At 44.3% G+C, this 15,025-nt stretch overlaps 1 long non-coding RNA gene across 2 annotated transcripts in view; it reads left to right on the top strand.

Annotated features, from left to right (window-relative positions):
- The window catches only part of LOC138582336 (uncharacterized), a 151,181-nt gene that overhangs the window by 111,187 nt on the left and 24,969 nt on the right, over positions 1-15,025 (top strand). The window contains exon 4 of one of the 2 annotated variants that reach the window (XR_011305008.1): positions 10,308-10,346. The exons of the other annotated variant lie outside the window; for it this stretch is intronic. This is a non-coding gene — a long non-coding RNA (uncharacterized lncRNA). The remainder of the gene's footprint in view (positions 1-10,307; positions 10,347-15,025) is intronic. 2 annotated transcript variants of the gene reach the window in all.

Here is a 15,025-nt window from a genome sequence, read left to right as displayed (position 1 = left end):
TATCAGGCTGCCGGCAGTCCGGCGAACGAGGCTGGACAGCTGGCTGCAGGCTGGCCTACATGGTGGCTCAGGGTCAGGAATCATCTCAGTGCTGGTTGGCGGGTCTGAAGCACTGGTCGAGGTGTCTCGGATGGAGTAAGCGACTGCAGCGCAACAACAGTCATCGGTGCAGTTGGTTGCAGCTCGAGGGGCTCGCCTGGCTAGAAAATGCCCTTTAAGGTGGATGCTGGTTGATACTTCTCGATGCACTCCTTCTTCACTGGGCTTTTGTCATCCTTAAAGGCGGACGGCCCAAAGCTGAGGAGAGTGTTGCAGGCAACAGCCTTTTCCTTGGTTTGGTTTAGAGACTCTCTGGCACTTCCCACCTAGGAAGCTTGTTTGCAGAGCAGGACACACTGTGTGCTGCCTGGGCACCAGTGGTTCTGGAGCTGCTGGAGTGTCCCCTGGATTCAGTATCTCCCTCTGTTCCCCGGGAGATGTTTAGAGGAGGGATTTTGCTTCACTCTTTGGAACTCCTGACCTTCCTTAACTGGCGGAAGTTGTAAGGCAGACTGTACCTTCATCCGGGGTCTAAATTAGTTCTTCTTGGTACTCCTTGCGAAGTCTTCAGATGATCTGCCCGAAAGAGGGGCTCAACCCTCTTTTAAATCCAAATGGGCCACAATGATTGGTGTAGGCTAAGCCTACCTTAATGAACCAATCCTGGGTCCCCACCAACAATCTCCTGTATGTGTGAGGTCATTCCAAGAGTGCTTTGAAACAGAAAAGTTAAATGGGTGAAACAAGTAATACTAAGTCCAACCCATCTTCCTGGCTGTTGTGGATCAAAGGGTCTCGCTGTATAATTGAGCTCTCTGTGATTTTTGATTAAAGCGGCAGGTCTCCCTTGAAGATGCGGCGAGTACAGGCTTTCGGTCGCCGCTAAACCACATACTTGTACCTTCTGAATGGGATCCCCCTGCGGGGACGACTACTGTAAAAAGCTGTTCCAGACATGACAGGTCACTGCCCTTGATACTGAGAGGCAGGAGCTGGCATCAGGTTGACACAGTGTATATTTGTTTTTATTTATTTTATTGTGCATTTGTAAGGCACATATACATCATATAAATTGTGTTTCAAAGCACCCACCAGGCAATAGGGAGGGAACATGGGAATGAAAGGCAAATATAACAATGAAAGAGAGAACTAGGCCCTGTGAGCATTCAGAGTGTGCAAAAGGTTGTTGAGGTTTTCCTGTCTTTTGTTAGTCCTGTGACCAGGCCTTCTGTGGGACTGTTTGAATTAACTCTGATTAGTATGCAAAGCTGCCACCAGCAGCTAACAAACGACATGGTGGATTCATGGAGCCTTTGTTAGTTAATTAGGCTGGCCATGGCAGGAGGAAGGTTTTGCCCTCCCCTTCTGAGATCCCTTAATGTACTCTTGGCTGTAATTTCCAACTAAATACGACAGGGGGGATGGTGCCTGTATGCTGTGTCAACCCAGAGTACACAGGTCTATGTTTATGTCATGCAGTGCGCATTGGAAAATGTGTGCGGATTAGACCCTCACATTTTCCGAAGGTTGATCTACTATAATTCAATTTTGTTTAAAATAAAATAAAAAGCCGAGGCGCGCGCACGCCCACCATGTGGATGGTCGAATTCCTCACATAGCGGCGAATGAATAAGATCTACCTTTATATCTTGGAGCCATAAGAAGATTTGTGTTAGGAATGACGGTTTCACTGAACTGAGTTAAATCCAGCTAGAAGGTGAACACACTAGATTTTGCTCCAACCTCTAATACCTCTGTCCCCCTTATATCTTTCCCACTGGTTTCTTAATTAATTCATTTTAGTTTTTAAGTAAGGCGCTACATGCCCTAAGGCCTCAGAGCACAGCAAGTAAGAGGAGAGCAGAACATAAAAGTAAGTCAAATCAGCAAGATTATAGATTAGTCGACCCTGTTGAAGAGAGAGGTTTTCACGCATCTGTTAAAGATGACTATCGAATGCACAGTTTTAACAGCAGGTGGAAGGGAATTCCATTCCCCCGGTGCATGGTAGTCAAAGGTAGTTTCACCACATTTTTTCAAACGAAAATGCGGTTGAGGGCAGTGTTTGATGAGTCCAGATTCCTAATAGAGGTTTTGAAGGATAACCTCTGCGATAAATAAGGAAGTGCACAGTTATTATGCTATTTTTATACGAGAGAGAGTGACTTCTGTCATATTCTCTGCTTGATATGAAGCCAGTGCAGTTTCCTCCTGGAGTCTGTGACACAGTCTCGTGTAGAGAGCCAAAAAACTGACCTCTTGAGAGGTACAACAAATAAGACCACTATTGCTGCCAGACCAACAGTTACTCCTTCTACCCTGACCTTTCTGAATGTGCTCCCCAGCATGGAACAATCTTCCTCAGTAGACATTATTTCAGACTCTGTCCCGCAGGCAAAACATAAACAGGCGGAAATAACCATATTTTCGGAACCAAAACATCTAAAAGATCCAGAACTTCCGCTTGTGAATTTAGAATCAAATCTTAATCGATCAGACTCAATTGTTTTAGTCAAGTATTTTTTAGACATGTGCCAAGAACTGTGTGATGACTCTCACAACAGTGGTTCATGGGGGAGAGCCTCTGAACATAGAGCTATGCTCTCTTCTTACCATAATCAGATTCGGTTTACCTCAGAGCAACACTCAGCTCTCCTTCAGGCTCCCCTCAGCCTCCTCTGAAATCTCACTCATTCCTGACTGTCTAGCTGCGATTCAGGAATGGTGTGCCTCCAACGATCTCTGCCTTAATGCCTTTAAGACTTAGATCCTTCTCACTGAGACCACTGCTCCCTCTTTTCCTCTTGCACTCTGGCCGCCCACCTTGGGCCCTCCACCCGCACCATCCTGTGAGACAAATAACCTTGGAGTCATCTTCGACTCCACCCTCTCCTTCTCTCCTCACACATCTGACATCTCTAAGAAGACACACTACCAGCTGCACCTCCTCAGAGGTATACTTCCTTTTCTCACTTTCCCCCAGAAGCTCAGTGTCTCCAGAACCATAGTTCTCTCTAAGCTGGACTATTGCAACCACCTCTCTCTAAATCTGCCTGCCTCTACTCTTCGCCCTTTGCAACTAATCCAGAACAGGACTGCAAGACTTGTCCTTGGCCTCAAGCCCAGGGATCGTATCTCTCCAGCCCTGAAATCTCTCCACTGGCTCCTGGTGACTGCAAGGATCAAGTTCAAGACCCTCTATATCGTCCACAAGGTTATCTGGAGCCGGGGACCACATTATATCCAACTCTCTCTTCCTAAGCATTTTCCTTCTCGGGCCCTCCGCTCATCCACCTCCAACTCTCTGAAGGTCAGACGGTTCTCCAGGCCGAGAGTGGGGGGTAGATCTCTATCCTCGGATGGGGCCTCCCACTGGAACAGCCTACCTGCCTCTATCAAACTTGAGCAGGACCACCTAAGGTTCCGGAAGCAACTCAAGACCTTCCTTTTTGCTTCTGCCTTCTCTCTCTCTCCCCTGCTGATGTTCCTGTCTGCTTTGCTAACTGGTAACCTGGCCACCCATTGAACCTCACGGACACCAGGCTCCTGCACGACCAGTAGCGCATTGCTCTATCTCCGGGCCACCCACTCACTTAGGGACTTTATCTGCAACCCTACAGCCCCCTCCCTCTCTACACTGACGTAAGCCACCAACCTGGCAGCACTTACTGCGTCTTGCCACTGCACTGTCCTTCCTCCCTGCCCCCCCTGGCACTTCTCCTCTTCCTGCCCCTTCGCACTTGCACGATCTGAATGACACAAGGCCTAGTAATATCATTTGTTTTGTCCTCCCTCTGTCTCCCCTTCCTTGTCTTGTGGCACCTAGAAACACTTGTGTACAGGAGCGTTATAAATTACTTGTCATATCGTATCAAGGGCATTTCATTCCATATAAATGTGTTTGTCAGAAATTCCTCAAAACTCAGTAAGAGGAAACTAAGCAAATAAGAGCACAATTTTGAAAACATATAGGCAACTTACATATTAAAGACTTATGGGCAGACAAGTCCAAGACCACTGTCATGGTTATTTAACTAGAACACTAGTTCATCTATTTACTGAGGGACTAGCGCCTCCCAGTGGTACCAGAACAAAACAATTAGTCATATTACGGTATGGGTATACATTACGTAGCTGCAGAGAGCGATATTCCACAAGCAATATTCCACAAGGTTTAATTACCAAGTAATTGGAATACTAGGTATACCCGTTTTTGGATTCATGATAATCGTAGACTGGGATAAAATTGAGGTGCTTTTTTGGAGAGGGATGCTTGTGTTAACACAAGGGGTGTCTGTTAATATAATTCACCGCAAGCTAGGTCTTGTGTCTATTAAAGTGTGGATGAATTGGAAACTCCTGTTATTATATAGCAAGTTCTTATCTACTCCTCTGAGATCCTGATTTCAAACACTTAGGGCCTTATTACACGGAAGGCGATAACCATGGCGCTATTAGTGCCATGGTTGCCGCCGGTATTTTACCGAGTCCGCCATGATGAATGGCGGAATTACCGCCCTATTCCAAGGTGTGTGGGGGCGGTAATTCCCCATTCACCATGGCACTTCCCCATTCCCATTTTTGCCCCTATAGGGCTCAGTGGGAATGGGGAAGGCAGTAATTACGGTACCGCAAATTGCGGTACTGTAATTACCTCCAAGGTCCCTTTGCGGGTCCCGTCCTTAACGGCTGGTAAAACCAGCCGTTAAGGTAGGGACCCACAAAGGGACCTCGTAGTAAGGCGGTAAGAGTTTACCGGCACTGGTACCCTTATCGGTACCGGTAAACCCTTACTGGCATCCGTGTAATGAGGCCCTTAATGTACAGCGTGAACTCATATCCTGTAGAGTGTTGGATGCTACGGCTTCAAGGTGTAATGCAAAACTTGAGAGTGTGAATTCCTCTATTGAGAAGCTCATAAAGCGTCTCGTTAAAGTTAAGCAGAAAGTCTACAAACATAATTGGATTTGTACAGGGCTCTAATTTTCAGTTATCAAGGATGTTCTCATTTTATGTTTGACGTCAAGGCTTTTAATGCGGTACCATGTTATTTGCTTTAAACAATCCTCGCGTGTTTTAGTAACAATTTTATGAGGTTTAAATTATTTCCTCCAGCTGAGGTTCTTTGGGCTAGATTAGGAATTGAAAGGTCTGCAATACTGTGCATGCCTGCCATTTAACTGTAGACACACTAGCAAATAATTGAAGGTCTCAGATTACAATCACTAAGGCTTCAATTTTTTCGAAAATTATCCTGTTCTGACGATTCTCTTTTGTCTGTAGAATTATGCCAACGTATCCTGAATGAGCAGGAAATTTTCTTGAATATAGCCGTTTTAACCTTTGTAACACTCATTTTTTTAAAAATGGTGTAGTGTTAATATGTACTATTATGTAAATGTATTTATGACTGTTGTAATGCGTACATTTTCTCATCATGTATTGCTAATTGCTGCCTTTGCAAAGGTTTTATTGTAAACCGAAATGCAATAAAGAAAGAAAAAAAAAAAAAGAATGAGGCTGTTTGACAATATAAAAGATATCGTCCAGCAAAAAACTCATATGTTGATGACTATTTTGAAGACACTAAACGCAGAGGATGGGAGGCAACGCAAGACTTGCAATGACTTTTCCATAATGGATGTCTTGTCTTCAGACATTACCAACATGCAAGACCTAGAGGCTGATCCAACCAATATCCTGCCACCTGATTCACCTTGTCTGTCGAGACTGAGTGCTTCACCAGATCTGTTTCAGTCTCCAAGAGGTCCTGAAACAACTGTTGTCAAGTTGGCATCTGATATTGACTAGGCTTGCCCTGACCAAACTGAAATGCCCCCAGCACAGGTGAGACGAAAAAGCTGAAGGCCACACTATCTAAGAAGAAATCAAAAACTCTTCCCAATGGAATGCAGAAAATTCTTGCATTCTCTATAAACTGATCCAGATATAATTGATCTAAATACACAATCAATTGAGGCCCGGGGGCCAATGACTCAATTATATCTAATACAATAATAAAACAGCTACTAGAAACAAAGGAAAAAGGAAAAAAAAGGCAAATAAACATTCATATCAAGGGAAGATAACCACATTTTTGGTACCTTTGGGAAACGAAGATGCATGTGAGCAGTCTATACAAATATTGAGCGTTACTGAACAGGCAGTATTGCCACAGCCAACTTGCTCTCTCAAACACCAATAGGGCCAATGGAGATTCTACTCCTGGTGTAAAACACCAGTAAACCCACTCTGGTAAACACTGCAATGAGAACCACAGTCGCAGGTGCCACAAATCATAAGCTCACTAAACAGAATCAAAGCACCACGCTTACTGAGTTTAACTTCGATGGCTGGATAATTGGTTTTGAAAACATAATCCAGATAAACGAAACAGTACACCTGAATCGATCAAGGTTGCTAGTTATTTTCTCGAAGATACCGGCGCTTCGCTTACTACATACTAGAGATGTTGATTGGGTAGAAATCCCTGAACACTGTGGTGACAAATTGGTGGCTCACGTCTATTCTCATATAGTGGCTCGGTTTGGTCTGGGAACAAATAAATGCCTTTCGCTCTATGGGTTTCAAATTTTTGAGTTTCCGCACCTCAACACATTTAACCTATTTCTTGTCGAATCTTAGAGACTGGACCAATGTGAAACAAACTAGTATTTCTCCTGGTGATAAAAAGAGATTATACAAACGCCACCGGAACTGTTAAAAGTATGTGGAACCAATGAAATGGCTTTGAGATCCAACATGACTGGTCATGGCTAGCTGCTACTCTGAGTAATAACAACATCCCCAATGGTTCAATTACTTGTCTTTAGCACAAGCACCTCAAGAATTCTGTCATGGAGTAGTTGTGGTTTTTGGAATATCAGAAAAACCACCAATTTTAGATCTCTATTTCTTTGGAATTATATCTTGTTGTTACAGGAGAATATGTCATCGATCCCGCTACACATAGAAGGCTATAAAACATTCACTTGCCAAGCCACCAGAGGTAGGAATGGCCGTCCCTTTAGCGGCATGATGATCGCTGTAGACCTAAAACTCAAATTAAGGTCCCACCTAATCGAAACAATTAATGAAGGAATTTTAGCAGTTGTGGTCCAATCTGAAAATAACCAAATAGAAATTATTTTAATCAATTTATACTGCAATCCAGTGAAAAAGCAAATGTGCGATATTCAAACTGCCAGTGATGAAGTATTAGAAATATGGTTGGGCAATGGGCACGAAAACAATATTGTTATATGCAGTGATTTTAACTCAGCCTGTGCCGATGATTTGGTTTCTAAACTTGCATTACCATCTTCCGCTCATTCTATCCCAAATCATGGTAGCCATAGAGTTAAATTATGGAGAGATTATATGGAACCTTGGAATCTTCGAATTTCTGTTCAGAGCGGAGTGGAAAAACCACACAATATTAACACATTGAGTAGAGGTTCCTTTACTTTACTTTACTTTATTGATTTATATTGCGCACCACTGACCCGGAGGCTTAAGGGCGCCAAACACACACACATAACAGAAAGAAGCGTCCGCCAGGCCCGAGGGGGCAAAACAAAGCCGATATCAGCATATATAGACCAATGCATAGATGGAAATTAACATTCTAACTAAACAGGAATGTCTTTAGTTTCTTTCTAAAGACAGGTGTAGAAATTTCCTCTCTAAGACTCGAGGAAATTGAGTTCCATGCAGCTGGAGTTGCAGTGAAAAAAGCTCCCTTCTTGACCTGCGACAGTCTACAGGCAGGAGTTTTTAGTTGTATGGAGTTGTTTGATCTCAAATTATGTATATTGGCTTTTAATGCCAATTCTTCTTCAAGTAGATTGATCATGCTTTCGTATCCAGTAACCTTATGACATTATGATCCCCTCTAATAAGGTTGGTTTGAGTGACCATTCAATGATTACATTCAGTGTTCGATTAAGTATCTAACTTCATGAAACTGCATCTATTCTAGCGTTTGCAACACCACAAAGAGGAGGCCTCTGTGTTAAGTGGAATCAGACTTTAATGAAGAAGTTCATTTGGGCAATGCATTGCTCATTTGAACGTGAACAACTTCACAACTATCCTGGCTTGTTTACAGTAGGCTCTATTAACAACACAGTCATGCCTGTAGTGCCTGTAGGAAATAACTTGTAAAGGAACATGTCCAATTCCCAAAAAACGAGCACGCTGGAAGAACAGTAGGATAGCTAACGCAAAAAGAAACAAGAACATGTTGATCAGAAACCTCATATGGCAACAGAGCCTAGATACCAAAGCTTTTCTTGTCACGAAGAAAAGCATTTGTCAACAATACAGACATTTCACGAAAAAACTAAACATCCAAGTGTGTATACATTACAGTCAGAAAACACTTACATACCTACTGAGGTCTAATGCAACTCGATTTTGGGGTTTGAACAATAGTGTGCATAAGGCTACGTCTCTAGATGACCTATGCATCCTCAGAGGAAATACATGCCTTTAACATTATGAAACAATATATGACAAACCGACAGATGACTCATTTGGTAACTTTTTAAACCTATCTCCTACCATCTTTTGACTATTGAGGGCATACAGGAAACTATTCGTAAAAGTAAGATTTCCAGGGCAGCAGGCCCCCGACCAACTGGCACCTATTACGGAAAGGAACGGCCCGACCTATGGTCAAATATCAACTTTGACAAATTCAAGGAAATCACACTTCCACTGACATGGCGCCTGTCATACATTATGCCTATTTTTAAAAAGGGCAATCAAACGAGTCCTGTGAACCATCGCCCGATAGCTATTTTAGATACTATAAGTGCGATTTTTGCATCACTGTTACTGAAAGAATTGGATTCTTAGGTTGACAAACTAGACACATTGGGCAAATGTCAGGTGGGTTTTCCATAAAACGTAGGTACAACCCCAAACAGCACCATTATGACCCATATTCAGGCCTCAGTAAGAAATGGTAACAATGGCACAGTCTATATAGCAACAATGGACATGTGGAATGCCTTTGACCGTGTTAATCGACAGAAGCTTTGGCTCAAACTACTTAGTTGGGGAATCTTTGGCACCTTGGTTAACCTATTATTCTTTCTTCATCAAGATACCTATGTATGGATAAGGATGACAAAGGATGGCTTGTTATCGAGAACTATGGAGACTTCCATTGGGCTAAGGCAGGGCTGTGTCCTTGCTCTGCTACTTTTGAATCTCTGTATCTCAGATATCAAGAATTTATGGGACACTGCTAATGCTTTTTCTATTAAGATGGGGACTGCGAGATTGCATTGGTTAGCATTCATGGATGCCCTGTTGCTATTTGACTTGACTCCGATTGGCCTCCAAATGGAATTAGCTACATTTCTACCTATGCTATAGGTAATAATATGCTGGTAAATGGGGCTAAATCAAAATGGTTGTATACACAAACACAAGAAAGCCTAAAACAGTGTGCTGGTCAGTAGGAGAATCAAAATTGGAGAGAGTTTACTCTATTAAATATTTGGGTTTTGCCATCTCCAATAACGACTCAATGGTTGCCACAAAGGAGCGTTTGAAAACAAGGATGCAGCCATCATAGCCCAGTTAAAAAGGGTCTGTCTGAGGCTGAGCAAGTTTTCCCTGATCCCTGTGTTGAGATTTCACTTGGCAAAATTCGTTCCAACATTGACTTATGGCCTGGATGTTATTCTTGAATATATTTGGAGCCTGCTTGCATTCTTTACAGGGGTCCACCTGAAAAAAGACTTTAGGTTTAGCACTTTCTATGCTTAACTCTTTCATTAGACACGAGTTGGGGCTCATTTGTCTGGAAACAATTTCACCTTGGAAGAATTTGTGACACTCCATGCCTATATATTTACGGAGTGACGCTCTGCACATATATAGACCTGGATGCCCATATACTATGCTGATAAAGACACGTGCTTGCCCGCCCAGGGCCAGATGTCATATTTGGTATGAATTTGCATTGGTAAATTCTCAGTTTTGGAAGTAATCTATACTCTGCATACTTATACCAACCCGATTTCCCTCTTTTGTCTTCTTTTTTTTCTATCATTTCCTTTTACGGACACCAGAAAACCGTGTTCCTACATGACCGCCCTGTTGTCACAGCCCGGCTGGTACCATTATTAGAGCTGGGTGACTTTAATTTGATGTTTAGTCCATGACAGTTATAATGTAATGGCCATGTCTCTACCACCCTGGTGAGGTGACCCCTGTAATACTTACATTCAGTTAATTTCTTTCCATAACAGGCATGACCCGCCACCTACAACCATTGGCAGGGGCCGAAGGTTAGTATAGTTTACTACTTGTATAGTTGCATGTATTACCCAATATACTAACTCACACTGATATACTCACTCACACTGATATACTTACCCACTCTGAGTTTTTATATCTATAACCCTTTAGGTATCTACAAGCTAAACACGATGCTTCACAGGAACTTATATCTCACTTTACCTGAAGATGGATTATTAGAAATCCAAAACGCATCGGCTAAGTCACAATCTGAAATGAGCTATTTTGGATGAATCTTGAACTCATTGGTGTATAACCATTTCACTTGTGTGAATGTTGTAAACACAAGTTTCCGATTTTTGACACTGACTATGTTTTGAGATGTTTTGATATATGTCGTTGCATATTCGGTCCAACAAGTGTCATGAACAGTATGATTCTATGGGCCTCATTACGAGTTTGCCGGTACAGTAACAACGGTACCGGTAAGCTTGCCGGTACCGTCGTTACCGTACCGGCAAACTACGAGTTCTGCTTGCGGTTGCCTGTGTAGCCACCAGGTCTGACTGGCGGCCGTACCGGCATCCGCAAGCAGAACATGATGGTAGCTCTGGTACCGTTAGTAATGGTACCGGTGCTACCACCCTTTCCATTCCCAATGAGCCGTATGAGTCTCAAATGGGAATGGGGAATAATTTTTTCCGGTGATCAGAAAAGGACAATTACCGGGTCCGGCAAGGTTGTAATGACCTTGTAATTGCCCTTTTCTGGACGCCGGAAAAAAATCAATACCGGTGGCAGCCGTGCCTGTAATACAGGCACGGCTACCGCCAGCCTCGTAATGTGGCCCTATGTCTAGAACTCTATGGCCCTCATTATGAGTGTGACGGAAAGGCAACAATGGCGCTGGTAGTGCTACCGGCACCGTTCTTACCTCTCCAGCACATTACGAGTTCTGCTCGCGGGTGCCGGACTGCACGGCTGGTCTGACCAGGCGTGCAGTGTTAGGCAGAATCCTGTGCAGTGCCCTTAGGGACCACTACACATGATTAAGACTACAGGTGGCAATACAAGTTTTTCCTTTGGTACAAGCCTGTACTACTATGTCAGAGTGGTAGCAGTGGCGGAGCAGCCATGCTTATCTCAAGAGTATATGAGCAGTAACAGAGATTACACAAAGGGACCACAATTACTGTGACTCAAGCAAACACGGACTCAAGGTTTCAGGTAGAAAAATATAAGTACATTTATTTTTAAACCATTCGTTATAAACACAACACTTCGATTAAACTTAAACACAAACCACACGTCAAATAAATTACAACTAACCAATTCACTTTGTACAGTATGTCTCAAGGTAAGTACCCTGTGTTTGAATGAACTGGTGTTATGAACAAAGCACGTTACCGTGAATACGATTGCGATCACTTTTTGACAGTTCGGTCTACTAAATAAACGCGTATCCGTGACATGAAATGCTACCGGGGCAAAAACACACTTAGCACCTGAGATACCCAGAGGAAGTTGGAGGCAGACAGAATCGAGAAACACTCAGAGACAAGAGTTCAAAAGTCAACGGACCAGAGACGGAGCCAGGGTCAAGTGACACCGGGGGCCTGTTGCCGAAGATCACACAGTCAGATAGTTCACGATTCAACGTAGCCAAGAGTACTTCGATATTGTCAATGTTCGGAAGCAAAAGTTATAAGAAGGAGGGAAGACAAGGGCAAGCCTTGGAGATGAAGAAAATGGGTTCACCCAGTTTCCTCAAGCAGAACACAGTACCTTATTCCAATGGTGCATCTGGTGCCCTGGCAGTTGTTCCTGTTGGTTTCCCGCAGACCCACGATTCCTGGAGCTTCGTTGTGAAGGAGGATGTCTGAAGGGGGTCTGCACCACACAGGGATGAAGCCGGCAGCAGCGACAACGAATAAAAGGTGAGCTCCTTAAAAACAGGAGAGGCTCTTCAAATGGCTATCCGGACCTCTACAGCTGTGTGCAGCGATTTCGACCAAGGAAGAGGATCCTCTGGCTGTGGAAGATGAGCTGGTTATCCCCACCAGGCTCAAGGGAAGAGGACTCCGGACTGGATCTCCTCTTAGTCGTTGAAGGGTAGATATCTCAGGATTGCAGCAGGGCTTCACCGGGACGGGATAGTTGCAGCAGCCGTCGTTCTCTCTGCTTCTCTTCAGTTCCTTGTAGTTCCACGGGCAACTCTCTGACTTCAAGCCCAAGAGACCTCCCTTTTAATGCGCAAAACCCCCATTCACAAAGCCCGGCTCTCAATCACCCAGCAGGGGGGTTGTCCAGCCAGGACAACCACCTCAGCCAATCATGGCAAAGTGCAACTTGGGTTTCCTAGGATACCCTGTGCAGGGGGTGACTACACCCCTCCCTCACTTTCAGCCCACCTAGACACCCAGGTGCCTGGTGGAGGGCTTCTGAACAGAAGCCCGCCAAAAGACGGTGAACAAAGAAGGCAAACCTAGTTTGCCATGCAAAGTTAAACAAAAGAAGTACTTTAACAAAAAGAAATGGCGAATAAACCCAACCGGAGCCAAAAGAAAGACAATTTGGTGAAGCGGGTTTATGTTAGGGGCTAATATAATAGCCAAGAACAAAACCACGTTTATCTAATATAATCGTGGTAGAAAAGTCAGGGTAGATGCCACTGCCACCAGGCAAGTCTAAATGTTAAAAGAGCGAAACAATGCTCTAGGAGGTACAGATAAAAAGGGATACGAATTAACCCTTTCCGGTACTCCATGGAAGATGGGGTGTACTGGATCTGTGGTAGATTGACTAGGTAAAGTTAATGGCAACTTTACCCTTTTCTGGGGGACTGTAGTCAGCCTCAGAAATGGAGTTGGGGGAAGTCTCAGAGACAACCCTGTGCCACGGCACTGAAGGTGCTGGGTGACACACAAAAAGAAGGGGGCTACTGAAGTGGTGTACTTCAAAGTCCACAATCACAAAAACAGAGACATACACATGGCAAAACAAAGGTAAGAGTGGGGGAAAAGCTCACACTCTTACCAAGTGGAAAAAAATAAACTCCATAAGCCCAGCAAAGCTGCTGGGGGACTCACTAGGTGAGGGAAATTAGCCATAACTGAGAATTCTCCCTAACACTCGCCCCCACCCCCAGACTAAGGGAAAGGAGGATTTAATCCATTCCTGGATGGACCTCATACCTCTAGTCAGTTACAAACAGCCTAGAGAGACCATCAGCATTTTGGTGGTGACTACCTGCTCTGTGCTTAATGCTACACTCAAAGGTTTTCCTTTGTAAGCTATATGACCTACATACCCTTTGAGAGACATCTTTCTTTTTGAATCTATTGGGGATCTGGTTGACCAGTCCCTCAGAAGTTGGTACAACTCCTGAACCTGTGATAGGCTTTTTCAAGGGGTCCTAATAAAGGATTCCCTTAGATCTAGAGGGGCCACCAGGGTTCCTCACCACCTCTCTTTTGGGAGAAGGTTGGGTCTCAGGCATCTTGGTTTGGAGGGGCTGGGGATAAGTAAGGTACATGCTTTCCCTTCCTCTTAGATCTAACCTTACCTATTTCAGGAGTTTCTCTCCTAATATTAGGATTTGAGTTGGGGTCTTCTGTAGAAGGTCCAACAGTCTGAAGGTTTTTGGCCTTAGACTTTTCGTTTCTGGTTTTCCACCAGTACTGAGAATTACCAGTTCTCTTAGGCCTAGAGAGGGGTCCAGTTGGTCTATCCACCTCTTCCTCAGAAGCAGGGGGAGTGAGAGACTGTAAACTGGGGGAACAATGATGGAGCTTGGTTTGGGCTCCCATTTCCCTAACATACTAGCCTGAAATCTGCCTGGGTTAGAGGTCAACTTACTAACATCAGGGCTTGTAGTGGGGTTCTCTGTAGAGGTTCCCACAGGCTCAGAGGGGTCCCTTAAGGTGGCCTCTCTAGCCAATTTGGTTTGGTTCTGCTTCTCCACACTGTGCGGCCTGGGGGTACTGGATACTACTCCTAGAGTTTTTAGATCATTCCCCAACAGGACTCTCCCAGGCACCTCACTCTGAATACTGACAGGGATCCTTACTGTCATGTTGTTATACTGAATGAGAGCTGGTAGAATAGGAACCATTTGGACAGGGCCCCCAGCAAGTTTGGTGGGGCCTGTGGGTGCCTTAGCAACATCCTCAGGCCTGAAAAATCTTTTGTCCACAACTGTTATGTTGGCTCCAGTGTCTCTCATGGCAGGGGTGTCTTGACCATTGACAAGAACATAATACTCCCTAGAGTTTTCAGGAATTGAGTCATACACATCACTATGTGGTTTCTTACCCAGACCCTTGGACTTTAAGGATACAGTTGCCTTAAGAGCCAAAGGTTCTTCAGCAAACAAGTGAGAGTGAGCACTAGACATCTGTACTTCTTCCTCTGGGGAGAAGGCTAAGGAGATAGTGCTGACCATGCAGGGTTACCCTTGCATCTGTTATCTCCTCTCATATGGTCAGTTGACCCACAACTAAAGCATTTCCCAAATGCTCTCTGGAATGGGGTCTTTCCTGACCTACCTCTGGTTTGGCACCAGGAGGTACACTAGCCCTGTTTGGTTTCCCTTGTGGCTTACCCTGGTTATGTTTGGGGACCTCTTCTGGATGGGAGGTATTGGAATTCTCTTGGTTGTCTTTCTTTGACTGCTTTCCCTCTTCCTTTTTCTGAGTGGCCCCAGAATCCTTGTGAGTAGCCCTGTTGG

The sequence above is a fragment of the Ambystoma mexicanum genome, chromosome 3q (genome assembly GCF_040938575.1).
Source record: "Ambystoma mexicanum isolate Mex_15411 chromosome 3q, UKY_AmexF1_1, whole genome shotgun sequence".
Lineage (NCBI taxonomy): Eukaryota > Metazoa > Chordata > Amphibia > Caudata > Ambystomatidae > Ambystoma > Ambystoma mexicanum.
The sequence above is the reverse complement of the archived record's forward strand: the minus strand, read 5'-3'. Positions and strand labels throughout refer to the sequence as shown.